The sequence below is a fragment of the Triticum urartu genome, chromosome 6A, assembly GCF_056163025.1.
Source record: "Triticum urartu cultivar PI428250 chromosome 6A, HENAU_Tu73, whole genome shotgun sequence".
Classification (NCBI taxonomy): Eukaryota; Viridiplantae; Streptophyta; class Magnoliopsida; order Poales; family Poaceae; genus Triticum; species Triticum urartu.
In genome coordinates this window covers 299336457-299357777 of record NC_141878.1, presented here as the reverse complement: position 1 = coordinate 299357777, position 21321 = coordinate 299336457, and positions in this window count along the sequence as shown.

The window sequence follows — 21321 nt, the reverse complement described above, 5'->3', positions numbered from 1 at the left end:
GATAGTCATGTGCCAGTAGCTCCTGAGACTTGAAGCGCTGAGGTTGACCGATTTAAGGATCGCTAGGACCCGCAGGATCTCAAAGAGAAAAATACTGCGCTATCCCAGGAGCTAGAAGCGAATCAGACACAGCTAAATGTTGTCACCGCCGAGTTGGCAGAAATGAAAAAGGTTTCAACGAGTTCATCCAGGACGAATAAAAATGATGGGGAAAAAGACAAACTATCCGAAGAGATAGAGAGCTTAAAGGCTCAGTTATCGGCCGCTCAGAAGGAAAATGAGAAGCTGAAAGGCGGCATGTTCGGTATGTCTACCTCTCTTATTTAGAACCATCCTAGGTGCCCATGTTTAATCCCTTAATTCAGAATGTCTTGACTCTGTTGCCGCAAGCCTGTTCACTGGTCGACCGGAGGAAGAAGTATCCAGATTTCAAGGCAACATGTTGAAGGAACTGTCCGTGGTACATCCTTGGGCCCAGAAAACCATGAAAAGTATGGTGAAGGCTTTATGGCCATCTGATACCCCTCAAGAAAGTATGGAGGGCCTGACAGACCTATTCAAACATACCCTGTGCCGGTTCGAGCTATGGAAGACATCCGCCTCCTCTCCTGTGCCATGGTGAAGACATGTTTCACCAAACTGAATCCAAATCATATGGGCCAAGTGGGACCACAAGGATCAGACGGGAAAGAAATTCTAGTGAATTTGGTGTATGACCAAGTAATGGTAGCTGCGAAGTATTCGTAGGAAGACTGTGAATTAGACAGTCTTATAGATGGAATAGATAAGGAATAGATTTATGATTGAGTGTATTAATCAACCTTTACCTTTATCCAAACATGTAAAAAGTTTGTAATCGCAGGCTTTTGTCTTTAACCTCCGAACCCAAAAAATGGTGGAGTGTTTCCGAATACTTTTTGAGAAGAAGCATTCATTATGTCCGGAAACTAGCCAACCCAGTCATTGTGCTCAAACAGACAAGAAGTTTTAGTTCTGGTTGTACGTTATATTACATATGTAAGAAACATATTCCAGGGAAAATAGTTTCGTTAAGGGTGCCTTTCCTTGGGCTGGCATACTGCAATTACGCGTGTCATGGTGTTGGAGTGGTTACAATAATGTAACAATCTGTTGTTTGATTGTCGACCACTTATTCTCTTAAGAACGCTAGCTTTTGGGTTCACCCGTCTGAGGTATATGTCCGGTGACCCGTTTGTAACAATCGTAGAGGTGCTCCCTTTACACCCTAGCCGAACAATCGGGAACGTAGGGCATAAACACAGGAGCCAAGCAACCCAGCTTGGCAAAAATTTAAGTCATAGAGGTGCATATAATCGCAAAACGGATGTATATCAGCAAACGACGCTTATATTGTGAGCTCCAGGCTCGAAATAATAATAAGCTTCGGTTAAAGAAGCCCCCAGTCATGGTGGGATATATACATTTAAGGATGTGTACCCCTCAAGTGTTCGGCTTATCCGACCATATCATGGAAATCGTAAAAAATGAGAAAACACAAAATAGATGAAGAGGAGAAAAAGGAACGAAAAAGAAGTATGGCTGAACTTACGCGTAGAATCTTCGGAGTTGAGCAGCGTTCCATGGATTTGGCTCGAGGCGATTATCCGACGCATTATGAAGGCGGTAGGCTCCTCATGTAAGAACTTCATCGATAATGAAGGGACCCTCCCATTTTGGTTTGAGTTTGTCCTTTTTCTTCTCCAGGAGGCGTAAAATGAGTTCACCGACATTATAAGTCTTCGCCCGTACTTCTTTGCTTTGGTATCTCCGAGCCTGTTGTTAATAGAATGTGGAACGAGCTTTTGCAACATCGCGCTCCTCCTCCAGGCCATCTAGGTCGTCCTACCGATCAAGCTCAGCTTCTCTCTCTTCATACATGCGCACTCCAGGTGAGTCATGAATAATGTCACAGGGCAAGACAGCCTCTGCGACGTACACCATGAAGAAGGGTGTGCGGTCATACGATTGGGCGTTGTCCGCAGTCCCCAGAGTACGGAATCAAGTTCCTTGACCCAGTGTTTATCTGACTCCCTTAGGGATCGCACTAGTCTGGATCTAATGCCTCTCATTATCAGGCCATTAGCTCGTTCGACCTGACCGTTTGTTTGAGGGTGATATATGGAGGCGTAATCGAGCTTAATGCCCAGGTTAGCACAGCAGTTTTTCACCTCATCAGCTTTAAAGTTAGAGCCATTGTCAGTAATGATGCTGTGTAGGACACCATAATGGTGTACAATGACGGATATAAAGTCGATCACCGGCCCAGCTTCAGCCGTTTTTACAGGTTTGGCCTCTATCCACTTAGTGAATTTATCCACCATAACCAGCAAAAATTTCTTTTTGTGGCTTCCCCCTTTATGGGGTCCAACCATATCTAGCCCCCACACCACAAAATGCCAAGTAATGGGCATTGTTTTTAGGGCGGTGGGCAACATATGACTTTTATTGGCGAACAGCTGGCATCCGACACAGCAATGTACAAGCCATCTGCTCGGGCTGTGGGACAAAAGAAACCTGTACAAAAGGCCTTACTTATGAGGGCCCGAGCTGCGGCATGATGGCCACCGAGACCAGCATGTATTTCGGCCAAGAGCTGTCGTCCCTCCTCTTCGGAGATACATCTTTGAAGAACTCAAGTTGTACTTTTCTTGTAGAGTTATCCTTCATGACCTTTGTACTCTTTTGAGCGTCGGACTATGCGATGGGCCTCATTCTGGTTATCAGGGAGCTCCCGCCTATTAAGGTAGGCTAGGAAGGGTTTGGTCCATGGAGCGATGACAGCCATGATTACATGGGCGGAAGGCGTCATTTCGGTGTCTGAGCCCCCGATGATATCAGACTTGTGTTTGGCATCTAGAGGTATGATCGGCTCCGGACTAGTATTGCCACTCTCGTCCTGCCATACCATGGATGGCTTGAAGAGCCTTTCCACAAAGGTGTTAGGTGGGACGGGGTCATGTTTAGCACCCATTCAAGCAAGGATGTCCGTTGCCTGATTACTATCTCGAGCAATGTGATGAAACTCGAGCCCCTTAAACAGAGCTAATATTTTGATTATGGCATTGTGGTATGCCGCCATCTTTGGATCTTTTGCATTGAAATCTCCATTTATTTTGGATATTGCAAGGTCGAATCCCCACGCACCTCGAGGCATTGTATGCCCATAGAAACGGCCATTCGGAGACCATGCAATAGTGCCTCATATTCAGCTGCATTGTTGGAGTCTGTATACAAGATTTGTAATACGTAACAGACTGTGTGCCCTGTAGGGGATGTTAGGATGACACCAGCCCCAATCCAGCTAACATTCCAGAGCCATCGAAGTATATCACCCAGTTGGAGTATGTGTTGTACTCTTCAGGGAGTTTGGCTTCTATCCATTCGGCGACAAAGTCGGACAACACCTAAGATTTAATAGCTCAACGTGGCCTGTATGTTATTTCAAATGGTAAGAGCTCGATGGCCCATTTGGCAATCCGGCCGGTGGCGTCCCGATTGTTTATGATGTCATTGAGTGGTACTTCGGAAGCCACCATGATCGAACACTCTTGAAAGTAGTGTCGCAACTTCCGGGATGCCATGAAGACCGCATACGGTATCTTTTGATAGTGTGGGTATCGAGATTTGAATGGTGTTAGAACCGCCGATACATAGTACACTAGTTTCTGGAGTGGGAATTTATGTCCCTCCTCCTGTCATTCGACGACGAGCACCACACTCACTACCGGATGAGTCGTGGATACGTACAGCAACATAGGTTCGCCAACACTTGGTGTGGCAAGGATTGGCTTGCTTGCTAACAAAGTTTTTATTTCTTCCAATCCGGCTGTAGCCGCGTCCGTCCACTTGAAGTGGTCGGTGTGTCAGAGGAGTCGATAAAGTGGTAGCACCTTTTCTCCTAAACTGGAGATAAAGTGGCTCAAGGATGCCACGTACCCGGCTAGTTTTTGGACTTTCTTTAAGTCTTTTGGCATTGCCAATTGTGACAAGACTCGAATTTTTGCTGGGTTTGCTTAAATTCCTCTATTGAAAATGATGAACTCGAGTAGTTTGCCAGCTGGAATGCCAAAGACACATTTTTCTGGATTGAGCCGTATGTCATATGTTCGGAGGTTGTCAAATGTGGGTCGTAGATCGTCCCCCAATGATTCGATATGTTTAGTCTTGATGACAACATCATCTACGTATGCCTCCACTGTCTTGGCAATTTGCTTTTCCAGACATGTTTGAATCATGTGTTGGTAAGTGGCGCCAGCGTTTTTTAGCCCGAAAGGCATAGTGTTGAAGCAGAAAGGCCCATAAGGGGTAATGAATGATGTTGCGGCTTGGTAGGAATCCTTCATCTTCATTTGATGGTACCTGGAGTATGCATCGAGGAAACACAGTGAGTCATGTCTTGCGGTCATGTCAATGATTTGGTCAATGTGGGGTAGTGGGAAGGGGTCCTTAGGGCAAGCCTTATTGAGGTCCTTGAAATCGACACCATGACCAGGTTTTATCCTTCTTTGGCACCATGACCAGGTTTTCTAGCCAGTCCGGGTGTTTGATCTCCCCAATGAACCCGGCTTCAAGTAGCTTGGCTTGCTCCTCCCCCATAGCTTGTCGTTTGGGTTCAAAAAATCGTTGCAGCGTTTTCTTGACTGGTTTGAACCCCTTTATTATGTTGAGGTTGTGTTCGGCCAGTCTGTGTGGTATTCCTAGCATATCCAAAGGGTGCCAGGCAAAGATGTCCTAATTTTCGTGCAGGAACGCTCGCAAGGCGATGTTGACTGTCGGATCCAGCTGTGCTCCGATGGAGGCTGTCTTGTTAGGATCCGTCAGGTGCACTTGAAATTTAACTATTTTGTCTGATGGTTTGAAAGAAGTGGACTTGGGCCTCTTATCGAGGATTATATCATCTTTGTCCACAAAGGAACGCAGAGTGGTTAACTCCTCAGCCGCGAGGGCCTCAGATAGTGCCTCAAGGGCCAAGGATGAAGTTTTGTTTTCGACGCGGAGTGCTATATCCGGATCACTGGTGATTGTGATAAATCCGTTGGGCCCTGGCATTTTGAGCTTCATGTACCCGTAATGGGGTATGGCTTGAAAGCGTGTGAAGGTGTCTCGCCCCAACAGGGCGTGATATCCGCTATTGAAAGGTGCCACGTGGAAGTGCAACTCTTCGAACCTGTAGTTCTCTGGCGTGCCGAACACTACATCAAGCTTCATTTTCCCTGAGCATCGTGCTTCTCGATTGGGGATAATTCGGTGGTGCCGCTTTGCTCGATGTGACTCTTGTCCATTTGCATTTTATTGAGCGTGTCCTCATAGATGAGGTTCAGTCTGCTACTGCTGTCCATGATCACCTTGTTGAGTCAGAAGCCGTCGACAGTTGGGTTTAAGATGAAGGCGGCAGGTGCTCGGATAGATCTGTCCCTTGGTTCGTCATCGACAGTAAAAGTTATTGCCGTATCGTTCCATGGGTTTATTGCGGCTACTTGGTTAACTTCGGCGAGGTCGCGGAGCACCCTTTGCGCTGATTATTTGAAGAATAGGTCTCAAAGACTGTGAATAAATTGAGATCATCATCCTCTAAAGAGTACTTATCCGGGGTAGTGTTGGTGAGGATGACCTTGTCGCTCTTAGCCACCTGCCGGAGTACCCAACATGCCCGAAGGCTATGTGTTGGTTCGGTATTCGGCGTCATGTGTATCTGACAGGGCTTGTCGAGCAATTCATCAAGGAAAGTTCTATGTCCCATGAAGGATTTGATTTTCTTGTCAATGACATGATTATCGGGTGCCCCATTAGGGTGCATTCCTTTTGCCCTTCCGATTGGCTGCTTAAAGGCAAGAGGATCCCATCGGGCTGTCTGGGCTTTCCATGCGCTTTCCATTGCACAGTAATTCTGTACTATGTGTGCCAAATCTGCGAAGTGCAGTATGCAGCGGCGGTTGAGGGCATTGAGAATTCCCTTGTCCATATAGTTGCGGCAAAAAACTAAAACCGTGTCGTCGTCGCAGCAATCTTTAATCTTGTTTTTAACAAGGAGGAACCTTTCCCATAAGTGATGGACCATTTCCTGAGTTTGCTGTCGTACATACATTAGGTCACATACGTCTGGGGGACCTAAATTGCTTGGGGAATATTGCTTGTGGTGGGTGGGCGGGCTGAAATTCGAACCCTGACCCACTATTGGTTCTGGAGTTTGAAGATTCTCCAAGGTCACTACTCCAGGATCCGGAGGGTCCTGGAGACTTTTGGGCTCGATGCCTGATTCTATGTTCGGAGGACATACGATCCTTTCCTGAAGATGGGTATCCGGCACGCAGGGCTCAGAAATCCGAACATAGTTTGTTCTTAACTTAGGGGGAGAAGTATTCTCGGCATGTTCCTCCACGATCGCTACCAGATGGGCAATCGGCGAGGATGTGATTTCCCTCTGATCGGGTTTAATCCCAATCCGATCATAGTCTGTTGCGACCCCCAGGGCGATGATGCGATCTAAGAGTTCGTTCAAGGATGAAACATCTGTCAGATCCATGTTTTCGGAGTGTTCGAGGCTGATGCGGAGATGATGTTTAGCGATTGCAGGGGCTCCGTTTAGCTTAACGGTCAAGCGGGTGCCCATGGTGAAACTGCCAAGCTGGTGGACCTGTCCTGGAGCTTGGGCCCTTCTGGAGGTGATGCTGTCATCGATGACAAGGCAATCCATCGATCCTTCCATCACAACACAAAGGAACTCTCAATGAAAGCACCAATGTCGGTGTCAAAACCGGCCGATCTCAGGTAGGGGTCCCGAACTGTGCGTCTAAGGATTGAAGGTAACAGGATACAAAGGGGACACGATGTTTAGCCAGGTTTGGGCCCTCTTAATGGAGGTAAAACCCTACTTCCCTCTTGATTTACTTTGATGAGTATAGGGGTTACAAGAGTTAATCTACCTCGAGATCATAATGGCTAAACCTAGATGTCTAGCCTATATGAATTCTGATAGCCTGTATGGACTAAACCCTTTGGTTTATATAGACACCGGAGGGGCCTAGGTTTGTACATAGTCGGCTAACAAAGGAAGGAAACTATACATCCGGATGCCAATCTTTCCATCCACGCAAAGGAGAGTCCTATCCGGACACGGGGGGAGGTCTTCTACCCTGTATCTTCACGGCCCACCAGTCCGGCCCATAACACACGGCCTGGAAACCCGAGGACCCCCTAATCTAGGACTCCCTCACCGGCGGTGGGGGCGGCCGGAGGGCGATGGCTCACCCCGGGCCGAGCGCCGTTGCTGCGGCTGTGCCCTTCAGTGGGAGGAGTGGGTGCAGACAGAGTGACTCGCTCGCCCGCATCTTGTGGAGCGTGACTGCCAAGGCGTTGCTGATGTTGTTCTCCTCCGACATCTCCAGCCCCCGTGTTGGTCGCAGGGGGAGTGGCGATGGCGCCACCTGCTCCAATCACACCCCCAGCAGTGTTCACATACTCGATTGCCCCACATCCTCCGAGGCACTAGAGGCCGCGGGCGGCGGAGCCTTCAAGGTGGACTGATGGGCTGAAGTGTCGGACTTCTTCTTCTTAGGCGCCATTGTCGATGGCGTCGTCGAAGACGAAGATGGTGATGAAGATGACGCGTAGCACACGCTTTCAGGTTCGCGCAAGCGAGCCCCCTACCTTCCGCGCCAAAGATGTCGCGGGATATCCACGACCACCTATGCGACCAGGAGGCCCCTTGCTGGTTCGGTAGGGGGCGTCACGTTACACAAGGAGGAGACCAGCGCATGGTAGCACGATAGAGAGCACACAAGCAATTTACCCAGGTTCGGGCTGCTGCGAGGCGTAAGACCCTACTCCTGTTTTAGTGGATTGATGGTGGAATGAAGATGGTGGAACACAGTACACTTGCCCGGCAGGGATTGCCTTGGGGCGATAATGACTACACGCGTATGGTGGTGTGGGTTCGTCAACTTTCTAACCCCTCATACGGGTGCCATGGGTCTCCTTTTATAGATTAAGGGGTCACCACGATGGCAAAGTAGTCATTATCCACTGATATGATAGCAAACAGTGCTATCATACCTAACTTTGTGGGCTGGCAGGGTGCATTAAATGCACCGCTCAGTGTCACATCACTAGTTTCCTGGCAAGGATTGTCGGGTTATCTTGCCAGCTTTGCGCCTGTTCTCTTGACACGTCATAGGATGGGTGTCATCTGTGGGTTTCTTCCGTAGGAAACGGCTGCCATGTGGTGTGACGCCCCGAGACCGACGCTCTAGATGCCTTCCATTTAGCTTCGTTGTCATCGTGTGTTTCATATGTTTTGTTGCCATTATCGCGATGAGTGTCGTTGTCATATTTTGCTTCTTGCATCATGTTCATCATTTGATTATATTGCATTGCCATTCCCATCTTTGTCATGTTGCATTTGTGCCTCTTGTCATTTTTCATTCTCATAATCATCATGTGCATTGTCATATTCATGCATGTTACATTGTTGCATGCCCATGTTTCATCATCATCTCTCCCTTCCTTCTTCCTTCATGTTTTTTTTGCAAATGACATTATTGCCTCCTCCATTAATGTTCATTTATTTCCTGATGATCATACTCCATGCCTTATACCTCTCTGTCAAATTTCTTTCATTTTGGAGTTGATTTGGTTGGGTTCAAAAATGGCTCAAGTTCAAATCTAATTCAAACTTGAATTATTTTTATACCCTTAAAAATATCAAAACCAGTTTACTAAAATTGTGCATATTTCTAGGACTCCATAAACATCTTCATCCCTGCCAAATTCCATATCTTCCCTTGCCTTTCTTTTCTTCCAAGTTTTCTGTCTGAAGAAAAAGGGATGGAAAGGAAGTGTAGCAAGAGAGAGAGCCCAACAACAGCAGCAGGAGTAGCCTAGCGCAGCAGCAGCCCGGCCCAACTCTCCTTCCGCAGCCTCCTTCACTCTCCCGTGGTGAATCCACGTTAGACACCCGTCCAGGCCCCACCTGCAGTCTCTCCTTCCCCTGTTTTTCTTCCTCCTCCCGATCCCTTTTCTCTCACAGTAAAACTTCAGGAGCGAGGGCACATGGCCACGGTGGCCGAGCCAGCGGCGACCGCACCCCTATTCAACCCCTCTTGGCGTCAGAGCCCTCCTAGGGTTTCCCTCTTCCTCTCTCGCCGCCGCCACATCTTTCCCTTCCCCTGTTCCTCCTTCTTCCTCAAGATCCAGAGAACACAGAGCACCAACGAGAGCTTCGCCGATGCCTGCGTGGCCGGAGGCCATCATAGTCGCCTTCGGCATGTCCATCTTCTTCCTCGACGTCGACTACGTCCGTTCAGACTTCTTCCCCGACCTAGGTTGCCTCCCCTACGTCGTCGTCGCCTTTGTCTTCCTCTTCGTCATGGACCCGAAGCCCCGCCAATCAACGCATCCTCGCCCTCGCTGCACCACATCCTGTCCTACAGGACCTAGGTGAGCAGCCGCACCTCCCAGCCTCATTACCCTGTCGGTTCCATCATCGTAGCATCGTCCTGGTCGTGTCCAAAGACCCGTCGCCGCGCTCTCGTCATGCGGACGAAACAGAGTGTCTAGTTCTCTGTCCGCCTCCAGTCGCATCTAGCACACAGCGCCAGCGCACGCACGGCTGCACCCTCACAGGTTTTCCACGCGCCCACCCGCGCGGTTGCACGCGCAAGGGCCTTTCGCCCAGCCATGTCTGCATCCGCCGTCTGAATCCTGTACGCCATGGCCTTGAGCTCTGAGTTCTTTTGCACACGTGTAGCACCCACACGCTATAGCAGGCACCCCACTTCGCTGCACCTACAGCCGGGTGGCCGTACATGCGTGGACTCCTCCCACACGCGTTGTACCCTGCCCGGCGAGCCACGGTTTGCATCTGCTATGCTCCATCGTGAGCATCACATAGCTGCGCCCTTTTCTTTCTCTTGTATAGGATCCGCCAGCCTACATGTTTCAATTTTGGCCGTTCTTCTTATTCATCACAAAGACTCCTATAGCGCAGTGGTTAGCGCCTCTTTGTTCTAGTCTGGAGACCAGAGATCGAATCCTATGCTCTGCAAATATTTTGGCCTGGCCTTTTAATTTCCGTGTGCCACTGACAATAGGGCCCCACTGTCATACACGCACAGCCCCAGCTCCCTTGCTCGATCCAGTCCCCGTTGACCGTGAGCGTCGGCTGGGTCATAGCCGCGCCAGGCCCAGCGGCCTCCCCTCCAACTCATGGGCCAAGCCCACAGTGAGACCCCCCTTCAACCCCTTGTGCTCTGTCGGGCCAGAAGTTTTGGCCCGTTTCATTTTTTTCCATAGAGCGTTTTTCCTATTTTTTCGAGAGAAAAACCAGTTTTACAGGAAGCCCCCTACACTTCATGCATATTGTAATTCATCGTCCGTGCATCGGTTTAAAATTAATTATGTATGAAATATGCTTAGAATTTTATCTAGTTTCACAACATTCAACTTTCATCCATGTTAAAATATTTAAAATTGTTGTTTGCATTAATTTGCATAAATGACCTGCTGAAATGATTTATTTCATAACTAAATAACCGTAGCTCCAAACCTAACAAACTTTATATGTAAATGGGGTAGAAAAATTCCTAGTTTAGCATGGTGGCACTACTTTGCATGTTTAACAACTCTAAAATATGGTTTAGGGCAGAACAGTACCGAACCTAAAACATGCATATGGGGATTTTCCGGACTTGTTGCTTGTTGTTCCGGCCTCATTTAAACTTGCCTAGATAGGTAGTTTTCATATGCTTCACCTCTTGCCATGCTAACCAACATTTAATATTGTTGAGTACATAAATGGGAGAGAACTAAATAAGTCACGTGGTGTTTCATCAATATGCAACTCCGTTGCATATTGAGCTCCACTTAATTTGTAGTATTGCTTGTGCGCTTTGCCATGCCATGCCTCATTAATCCGGACATGCATCATATTTGGTTTTGCATCATGTCATGCTTATGTGGTGGTTGTTTACTCTGGTGTTTGCTTCTTTTCGGTATTGCTTCTTCGGGTCAGTTCCGATAATGTCGCGTTTGTGAGGACCCGTTCGACTACGTCCGTTTGTCTTCTTCATGGACTCGTTCTTCTTCCTTGCGGGATTTCAGGAAAGATGACCATACCCTTGAAATCACTTCTATCTTTGCTTGCTAGATGCTCGCTCTTTTGCTATGCCTATGCTACGATACCTACCACTTGCTTATCATGCCTCCCAAATTTCCATGTCAAACCTCTAACCCACCATGTTCCTAGCAAACCGTTGTTTGGCTATGTTACTGCTTTGCTCAGCCCCTCTTATAGTGTTGCTAGTTGTAGGTGAAGATTGAAGGCCGTTCCTTGTTGGAACATTTATTTACTTGTTGGGATATCATTATATTATCTTGTTATCTTAATGCATCTATATACTTGGTAAAGGGTGGAAGGCTCGGCCTCTCGCCTAGTGTTTTGTTCCACTCTTGCCGCCCTAGTTTCCGTCATATCGGTGTTATGTTCCCGGATTTTGCGTTCCTTACGCGGTTGGGTTATAATGGGAACCCCTTGATAGTTTTCCTTGATTAAAGCTTTTCCAGCAATGCCCAACCTTGCTTTTACCATTTGCCACCTAGCCTTTTCTTTCCCTTGGGATCTGCAGACTCAAGGGTCATCATTATTTTAAACCCCCCTGGGCCAGTGCTCCTCTGAGTGTTGGTCCAAACTGTCAGTCGCCGGTGGCTACCAGGGGCAACTCTGGGCTGGCCTAACGGAAGTTTAGACAATCTGAGTGTGCCCTGAGAAAGAGATATGTGCAGCTCCTATCGGGATTTGTCGGCACATTCGGGCGGTGTTGCTGGTCTTGTTTTAACCTGTCGAAGTGTCTTAAAGAACCGAGATACCGAGTCTAATTGGTACATCTTGGGAGGAGGTCTATTCCTTCGTTGACCATGAGAGCTTGTCATGGGCTAAGTTGGGACTCCCCTGCAGGGATTTGAACTTTCGAAAGCCGTGCCCGCGGTTATGGGCAGATGGGAATTTGTTAATGTCCGGTTGTAGATAACTTGAACCTTAACTTAATTAAAATGAATCAACTGAGTGTGTTACCGTGATGGCCTCTTCTCGGCGGAGTCCGGGAAGTGGACACGGTGTTGGAGTAATGTTTGCGCAGGTTTCTCTCTAGTTTCTTGCTCGTGCTTTGCCTCCTCTTCTCGCTCTCTTTTGCGAATAAGTTAGCCACCATATTTTGCTAGTCGCTTGCTGCAGCTCCACATATTTTTACCTTGCCATACCTATAAGCTTAAATAGTCTTGATCGCGAGGGTGCAAGATTGCTGAGTCCCTGTGGCTCACAGATTACTATTACACAAGATGCAGGGCCTGATGATTCCGCTCCAGGAGACGCGTTTGAGCTCAAGTGGGAGTTCGACGAGGACTCTCACCGTTACTATGTTTATTTTCCCGATGATCAGTAGTGGTGCCCAGTTGGGGGTGAACGGGACCGTGTCGCATGTTGGGTTATCTTTTATTTTGGCGCCGTAGTCGGGCCATGAGTGTTTGGATGATGTAATGTTATTTATGTACTTGATTGACGTGGCGAGTGTAAGCCAACTATGTTCTCCCCTTTATGATTTATATTACATGGGATGTTGTGAAGATTGCCTAACTTGCGACATATGCCTTCAATGCGATTATGCCTCTAAGTCGTGCCTCGACACGTGGGAGATATAGTCGCATCGAGGGTGTTACACCATACCCTCGAAATCACTTCTATCTTTGCTTGCTAGATGCTCACTATAGCGGCCAGACCCGAATGGATCAAGTCTCTGTGCTTAAGTGTCATCCCTGGATCGGTATGCTGACACACACAGTACAAGAAGGATTTATAACAGAGGTAAATCACATGTATAAAGTAATGTAAATACTATTACCTCAATCCATATAGTGGAAGCAACAAGGTTGTGGATTCCCATCAACACCAACGGCAAAGTTGAGTGAAGAAATCGTAACCCTAACGTATCACTTACTCGTCGTAAGATAATCCTGCAACATGAGACGTTGCAGCCCGAAAACGGGTCAGTACATTGAATGTACTGGCAAATTCACACCATAGAGAAAATGATGAACAATGGCTATCACTATATGCATATATGGCTGGTGGAAAAGCTCTACGGTTATAAGGTTTTTGCGTAAAGCCAATTTTTCCCTACTACAAAGGAATAAATTTTATTTAACTATCATGGTGGTTGTTGAACATTGAGAATGGTTGACAGCATTCTCAATCCCAATTAAGTGAACAATTAAAACCCAACAACATTAATTAGAAGTAACATGTTGGGATTCACATGATATTCAAGTACTAGATACTCAAGATGTCCATAACCGGGGACACGGATAATCATGATTAGTTTGTACACTCTGCAGAGGTTTGCGCACTTTTCCCCACAAGACTCGATCGCCTCCGTTTGGTTTCTCGCACTACATGGTGTTTGAGAAGACGGATGACCGAGACACGGTCTTTTAGAAGCGCTAGCACCTTACGATGGATAGACCGGTACACCTACTTTCCCCTACATCTGCTAGTCTACCCTGTAAGAGTTCGCACGACTTAGTCAACTATGCCAGAGCCCATAATGGCTTGTGGCTGCACACGGAAGTTTCTAGCATGAATTATCTTATGATCCCTTTGAGCCTGGGTGGCGGTCCGAAATAAAAACAGGCAAGTCCTGATAGACATCAGGTGCCTCAATCCACCCAGATGTGTGTTTAAGTTGCCACCTTAGATAAACCATTAAAATTATCAACTCACATCTGTCATGGATATCACTCACCCAATCCACGTCTACTAGCATAGCATGGCATAATAAGCAAACGTAGAAGTAACTCCCAAAGGTTTCATAATAATACAAGTAATAGGTACTACCTCATCTACTTCCCATCCCACAGTTTAATTAGATCCTAATCATGAAATATGAGAGGATTGATCTAATGCAATAAAACATGGGTTGTAGAAAAGGTATGATCAAAGTGTGAACTTGCCTGCAATGTAGATGAAGATGATTCGCACTTAAAACTCTTGATACATCTACTCGTCACACTCCGGTCAATCTATCGTAAGCAAACAATAGTAACCACACAATAAGTACTCATCTAATGCACAAGTAAAACTCGAACGAGAGAACGAACCAGAAAGTTCAACTTAAGAACTCCGGTTGCAAAGAAAGAATGAACCGAACAAATGATGGAAAACAAACGGCGGAAGAAAACAACTTGGTTCTAGCAAGTTGAAACTAGGTCAAATTTTACCACAGCAAAAACTTGTTCAAGTTGATTAGACGGAACGGCGGTTTCGATACGAAACTCCAGGCGCTTGAATCACCTGATTCCGATAAACGGGCGAGAAGATAAATTAGAACGAAGATCGGATCTGAGATCGCGATCGCGGAATAAATCTGACGAAAAGAAAGAGACGAACGGTTAAACGAACGGGCGTCGTTAACCGGGAATAATCGGTGATCACGTTAGTTGAGACGAACGGTCCGAAAGAAGAACGAAAACCGATCTAGGGTTTTCGGAAAAGAAACCGAAACAAAGAATCGGAGAGAAAAACCAGAAAAGAAAACCGGAACGGTTTCTTTTTTAAAAAAACCGAACCGCGGGGAAGAAAAAGAGAGGCGCGGGGCTACCTCCGGCGAGGCGGGGCGAACGGTGGAGACGGCGGCGTGCTAGGGCGGTGGCGGCGGCGCTATAGGGGCGACGGCGGCGGGTGAGGGGCGCGGGGTGGGGCGCGGCTTGGGGAGGAGAGGGGTTTGGGTTTTTGGTGTGAGGAGAGGGGGGGTCTATGGGGGTATTTATATAGGAGAGGGGAGAGATTACTTGGGGTAGGGGACAAGAAATAGAGTAGGAAAGGGAAAAACAAAACAAAGGAAAGAGGAGCGGCTAACCGGCCTAAGTCCTAGCCGGACTCGGCCTGGGGTGGCGGCTGGCGCGTGGCGCCTGGCGCGCAGCGCTGCTGGGGGCGGCGGCTGGCTGGGCCTTTGGCCCGGCTGGCCTGCGGGAGTTCCTTTTTTTTAAAAGGTTTCGCGCGTAGAAAAACAAGAAAAAGAAAAACTAAACGGGCTCCAAAAACCCTAAAGTAAATTTTCCCCGACTCCTAAAAATGAGTCGAACAAAATGAACTTTTCTACGGACCCAAAAATGCAATTTTCGAAAACGCGCATTTTTTCCTATCCAAAGAAAAACAAACAAACACCGGAAAACGAAATTTGATCTATTTATTAAATCTTCATTTTTCCTATATTTTGGGAAAGTCATATTATTCCCTCTCTCATATTTTGATATCAGAAAAATAATTGAAGATGAAATAAATAAATCAAATGATCCTCTTTTCAAATTCGAGAAAACTCTCAAATATGAAAATAACGAAATCTCCAGCTCTCTCCGAAGGTCATTGAGTTGCGTGAAATTTCTAGGATCGAACAAAATGCAAGAAAATAAGATATGCATGATGATCTAATGTATAACATTCCAAATTGAAAATTTGGGATGTTACACTCACTCTTTTGCTATGCCTATGCTATGATACCTACCACTTGCTTATCATGCCTCCCACATTGCCATGTCAAACCTCTAACCTACCTTGTCCTAGCAAACCATTGTTTGGCTATGTTACCGCTTTGCTCAGCCCCTCTTATAGCGTTGTTAGTTGCAGGTGAAGATTGGATTTGGAGCATGGATATTTTGTTGGGATATCACAATATCTCTTATTTAATTAATGCATCTATATACTTGGTAAAGGGTGGAAGGCTCGGCCTTATGCCTGGTGTTTTGTTCCACTCTTGCCGCCCTAGTTTCCTTCATATCGATGTTATGTTCCTGGATTTTGCGTTCCTTACGCGGTTGGGTTATAGTGGGAACCCCTTGACAGTTTGCTTTGAATAAAACTCCTCTAGCAATGCCCAACATTGGTTTTACCATTCGCCACCTAGCCTCTTTTTCCCTTGGGAGTCGTGCTCCTAAGGGTCATCATGATTTTACCCCCCCCCCCCCCCCCCCGGGCGAGTGCTCCTCTGGGTGTTGATCCAAACTAGAGCCCCTTGCAGCGCCACCTCGGGGAAACTCGAGGGTTGGTTTTAGTTGTACGGACTGCTCATCTGAGTGTGCCCTGAGAACAAGATATGTGCAGCTCCTATCGGGATTTGTCGGCACATTCGGGCGGTGTTGCTGGACTTGTTTTACCATTGTCGAGGATGTCTTGTAACCTGGATGCCGAGCCTGATCGGATTGTCTTGGGAGAAGGAATATCCTTCGTTGACCGTGAGAGCTTGTGATGGGCTAAGTTGGGACACCCCTGCAGGGATTTGAACTTTCGAAATCCGTGCCCGCGGTTATGGGCAGATGGGAATTTGTTAATGTCCGGTTGTAGAAAACCTGAAGTTGATCTTAATTAAAATACATCAGCCGCGTGTGTTACCGTGATGGTCTCTTCTCGGCGGGGTCCAGGAAGTGAACACGGTGTTGGAGTTATGCTTGACGTAGGTTGTTCTAGGATCACTTCTTGATCATAGTTGTTCCACTGTGCTTTTGCCTTCTCTTCTCGCTCTCTTTTGCGAATAGGTTAGCCATCATACCTTTTACCCTTCCTATGAGCTTAAATAGTCTTGATCGTGAGGGTGTGAGATTGCTGAGTCCCCGTGACTCACAGATACTTCCAAAACCAGTTTGCAGGTGCCGATGATACCGTTCAGGTGACGCAACCAAGCTCAAGGAGGAGCTCGATGAAGATCTTGTCCTTTGTGTTGTTTTCGTTCTAGTTGATCAGTAGTGGAGCCCAGTTGGGGTCGATCGGGGATCTGTGTAGCTTTTGGGGTAGTCTTCTTTTATTTTGGGTTCCGCAGTCGGACCTTGTTTGTATCTGGATGATGTAATGCTTTATTCATGTATTTGTGTGAAGTGGCGATTGTAAGCCAACTATGTATCTTTTCCCTTATGTATTACATGGGTTGTGTGAAGATTACCTCACTTGCGACATTGCTTTCAATGCGGTTATGCCTCTAAGTCGTGCTTCAGCACGTGGGAGATATAGCCGCATCGAGGGCGTTACATGTGGCGAATGGCTTCCACTTAATCACCTTGCGGCTTGACACCGCACCGATTGACGATGTGGGTCGTGCTTGAGTGGTTGGTGGGGTGGTTTTGCCCCCGCGAGCCCCGGTAGACCTTGCCGGGGTGCCTGGGTTGCCTTCTTCAGGTGGTGGCCTCGCCCCTTGCCGGCCTTGCCTGCCCAGCAAGGGAGGCCCTGCTCTTGTCGAATTCTTGCTCCTCTGGCCTGACCTTGGTCTCTCTGAGTTGCATGCTGATTCTTTGAATCTCTTGGTCCTTCAATATCTGACTTAAGCTGGTGCTTCAATGTTGTTCTTGTGCCTGTGCACAGTGTGGGCAACAGACCCAGGATTTGTTGCACCAACATGATAAAATAAAATGCGGACATGAGGGCATCATGATCATCTTCAGAACATCGTGTAGCGACCCGACCTCAAACGGTCAAGTCTCTATGCTTCAGTGTCATCCATGGATCGGTAATTCTGACACACACAGTACACGAAGGATTTATAACAGAGTGGCAATCACACACTTATTACATCAAATGTCTCAAAAGAGAACTTATTACAATAAATATGGCTTAAGGCCATCTAATACGATAACAACGAAAGGCTTGGATGATAAAGTGAGTCCATCAACTCCAATGGCATAGCTGAGCTGCACGGCAATGACCTAACCAACCTTACTCCTCGTCTGAAAAGTCTGCAACATAATACGTTGCAGCCTGAAACGGGTCAGCACATGGAATATGCTGGCAATGTAACACAGTAGAGCAAAACAGAATAATGCTATCACTATATGCATATTTCGCTGGTGGAAAGCTCTACGTTAAAGTTTTGCGAAAAGCCAATTTTTCCATACAACAAAGGAATAGATTTTGTTTAACTATCATGGTAGTTGAAACATCATTGAGAAGGTTCCTCCAACTCAATCTCAATTAAAAGTAATTATCAACCCAACAATATTAACTTAGAGTGATGAGATACATATGATAATCCAAGTACTAGATACTCAAGATGTCCATAACCGGGGATACGGCTAACCATGACTAGTTTATACACTCTGTAGAGGTTTGCGCACTTTCCCCCACAAGACTCGATCTCCTCCGTTGGATTTCTTGCACTACATGATGTTTGAGAAACGGATGACCGAGACACGGTTTTTCAGAAGCACTAACTCTCTACTCCGTATAGACTATACCATCTACAACCCAACTACCTGCTAGTCTACCTCTTCAAGAGCTTCATGCAACTTACTCAACTATGCCAGAGCCCATAATGGCTTGTGGCTGCACACGGAAGTTTCTAGCATGAAATATCTCAGTTCCCTTTGAGCCTAGGTGGCGGACCGTAGGATTATCACACGGGTACTCCGGGATATCCTAGGACAACACTGGATTCTCCAGGTGCCCGACAAGCAATCCACCCAGAAGTGTATTAAAGTTTCCACCTTAAGTTGAACCATTGATTATCAATCTAACATGTGTCATGGTTTCACTCAAACCCAATCCACATCAACGAGCATAGCATATCAATATAAGCAATACGTAAAAGTAACTCCCAAGGGTTTGATAATAATAGGGCAATAGGTTCTACCTCATCAACTACTTCCCAATCCCACATGTTGAACACATCCTAATCATGCAATGTTTGAGTATTGGAGCTAATGCATAAAAACTGGGTATGAAAAGAGTATGATCCATGTGTTACTTGCCTTGCTGATGATCCACAAAACCTAGAGACTCATAGTAGCACCCTTCGCACTCCAGGTGTTCTATCGCAAACAAACAATAGCATACATAAGCAATCAAGTAAAGAAGCACATGTAAAACTCAAATAAGAGATCTAACCAGAAAGTCCAACTTAAGAACTCCGGTTTGCAAAAAGAATCAAATCAAACGGAGCAACAAAACTCAAACTACGAAAGAAACAAAATCCGATTACTAATCTGGACTAAGGTCAAATTTTACTATATCAAAATCTTGTTCAAGTTTGTTAAACAGAAAGAGGGTTTCGAGACGAAGATCTAGGCACTTGAATCGCCTGATTCTGATAAACGAGCGAAAAGATAAACTAAAACGAAAATCGGATCAGAAATCGCGATCGAAAATAATCGCGGAAATATCCAAAAAAAGAAAACTGACGAATAGGCTAACGAGCGAACATTCGTTGTCTGCGGCTAACGAGTGAACACCGTTCGTTAAAATGAACGTACGGACGAACATCCACTAAATAAAGTAAACCAAGAAAACCGACCAACCGATCTAAAAAAACGAACCTAGGGTTTTCAAAAAAAACCAAACCGGTTTTAAAAGTAAAACCGAGCGGCGGCAATGGTGGCTTATACCTCTAGCGAGGTCCAGCTACGGCGGCGGGTTGCGCGGGTGGCACGGGGCAGCGATGGCAGGCGGCGGCGCGGTGCTTGGCGGTGACAGCAGCAGCGGCGCGGCGCTAGGCGGCGGCGGGGTGGTTCGGGTGGTGGTGTGGGGTGCGGGGGCGGCGTATATAAGGAGGGGCGCTAGCTTGGGGAGGGGGCAAGGCGGCGCGGGGAGGAGTCCCGGCCGGACTCGGCTTGCGGCGGCGACGGTCTCCGTGTAGTGGACAGGGCGGACGGCTCGGCTGAGCTGGGCCGGCTGGCTGGGTTTCGGCCCAGTTGGCGAAGATTTTTTAAATAATTTCACTGAAATTTAAATAAATCCTAGAAAAATAAATAAAAATCTAAAAATGCCAAATCAAATTTTCACTGTCTAAATAAAATATTTAGAACAAGATGAACATTTTCTTGGCCCTAAAATGCAATTTTGAAAAACGTGCAATTTTTCTAATTCAAATAAAATAGCAATATACTCCGAATAAATTCAAATATTTGATTTTAATATTTTTCCTCCAATATTTCATTTATTTTGGGGAAGTCATATTATCTCCTCTCATATATTTTAATATGAAATATTTTCGGAGAGAAAAATAATTAAAACCAAAAAATCCTCGTTTCAATATTTGATAGAATTCAAATATGAAAACAGTGAAATCCCCAACTCTCTCCGAGGGTCCTTGAGTTGTTTAGAATTTCAAGGATCGTGAAACGAAATGCAGCAAAATATGATATGGATGAATGATCTATGTATAACATTCCAAATTGGAAATTTGGGATGTTACAAACCTACCCCCCTTAGGATGAATCTAGCCCTCGAGATTCGGGTTGGCTAGAAAATAGGTGTGGGTGGTCTTTGCAAAGATCATCCTCTCATTCCCAGGTGGCTTCATCTTCGGTATGGTGGCTCCACTGAACTTTGCAAAACTTGATAACCTTGCTGCGGGTGACTCGGCTGGCAAATTCAAGAATCCTGACTAGCTTCTCCTCGTAGGTCAGATCACTGTCCAACTGAATCGCCTCCAAGGGCACCGTATCTCTTAGCGGTATATCGGCCATCTCAGCATGACACTTCTTCAACTGTGAAACATGAAACACGTCATGAACTCCTAACAATCCTTCGGGTAATTCCAACTTATAAGCAACCTCTCCCATACGTTCCAAAATTTTGTATGGTCCCACAAAGCGTGGCGCTAGTTTTCCCTTAACTGTAAAGCGCTTAAATCCTCGGAGTGGTGATACTCGAAGATACACTCTGTCTCCGATCTCATAGGCTACCTCCTTGCGTTTTGAATCCGCATAACTCTTCTGTCGGGACTGAGCTACCTTCAGCCTATCTCTAATCAATTTGACCTTCTCTTCTGATTCCTTAATCAAATCTGGTCCGAACAACTGTCGGTCTCCAACTTCATCCCACAATAGCGGTGTCCTGCACCTCCTTCCATACGAAGCTTCGAAAGGTGCCATCTTCAAACTGGCCTGGTAATTGTTGTTGTACGAGAACTCTGCATAGGGCACATTGTCATCCCAACTAGATCCATAATCTAGCGCGCAGGCCCTCAACATATCCTCCAGAATCTGGTTGACTCTCTCGGTCTGTCCATCTGTCTGTGGGTGGAATGATGTACTGGACTCCAACCTCATTCCCAAAGTCTGGTGCAGTTGATGCCAAAACTTTGAGGTAAACTGTGTTCCTCTATCTGATACGATGGTCCTAGGAACTCCATGCAGACATACGATCCTGGTCATGTTTATCTTGGCCAACTTCGCACTTGTATAGGTGGGTTTCACTGGGATAAAGTGAGCTACTTTGGTCAAGTGATCAACTACTACCCATATAGAATCATATCCTGATTTGGTCCAGGGCAA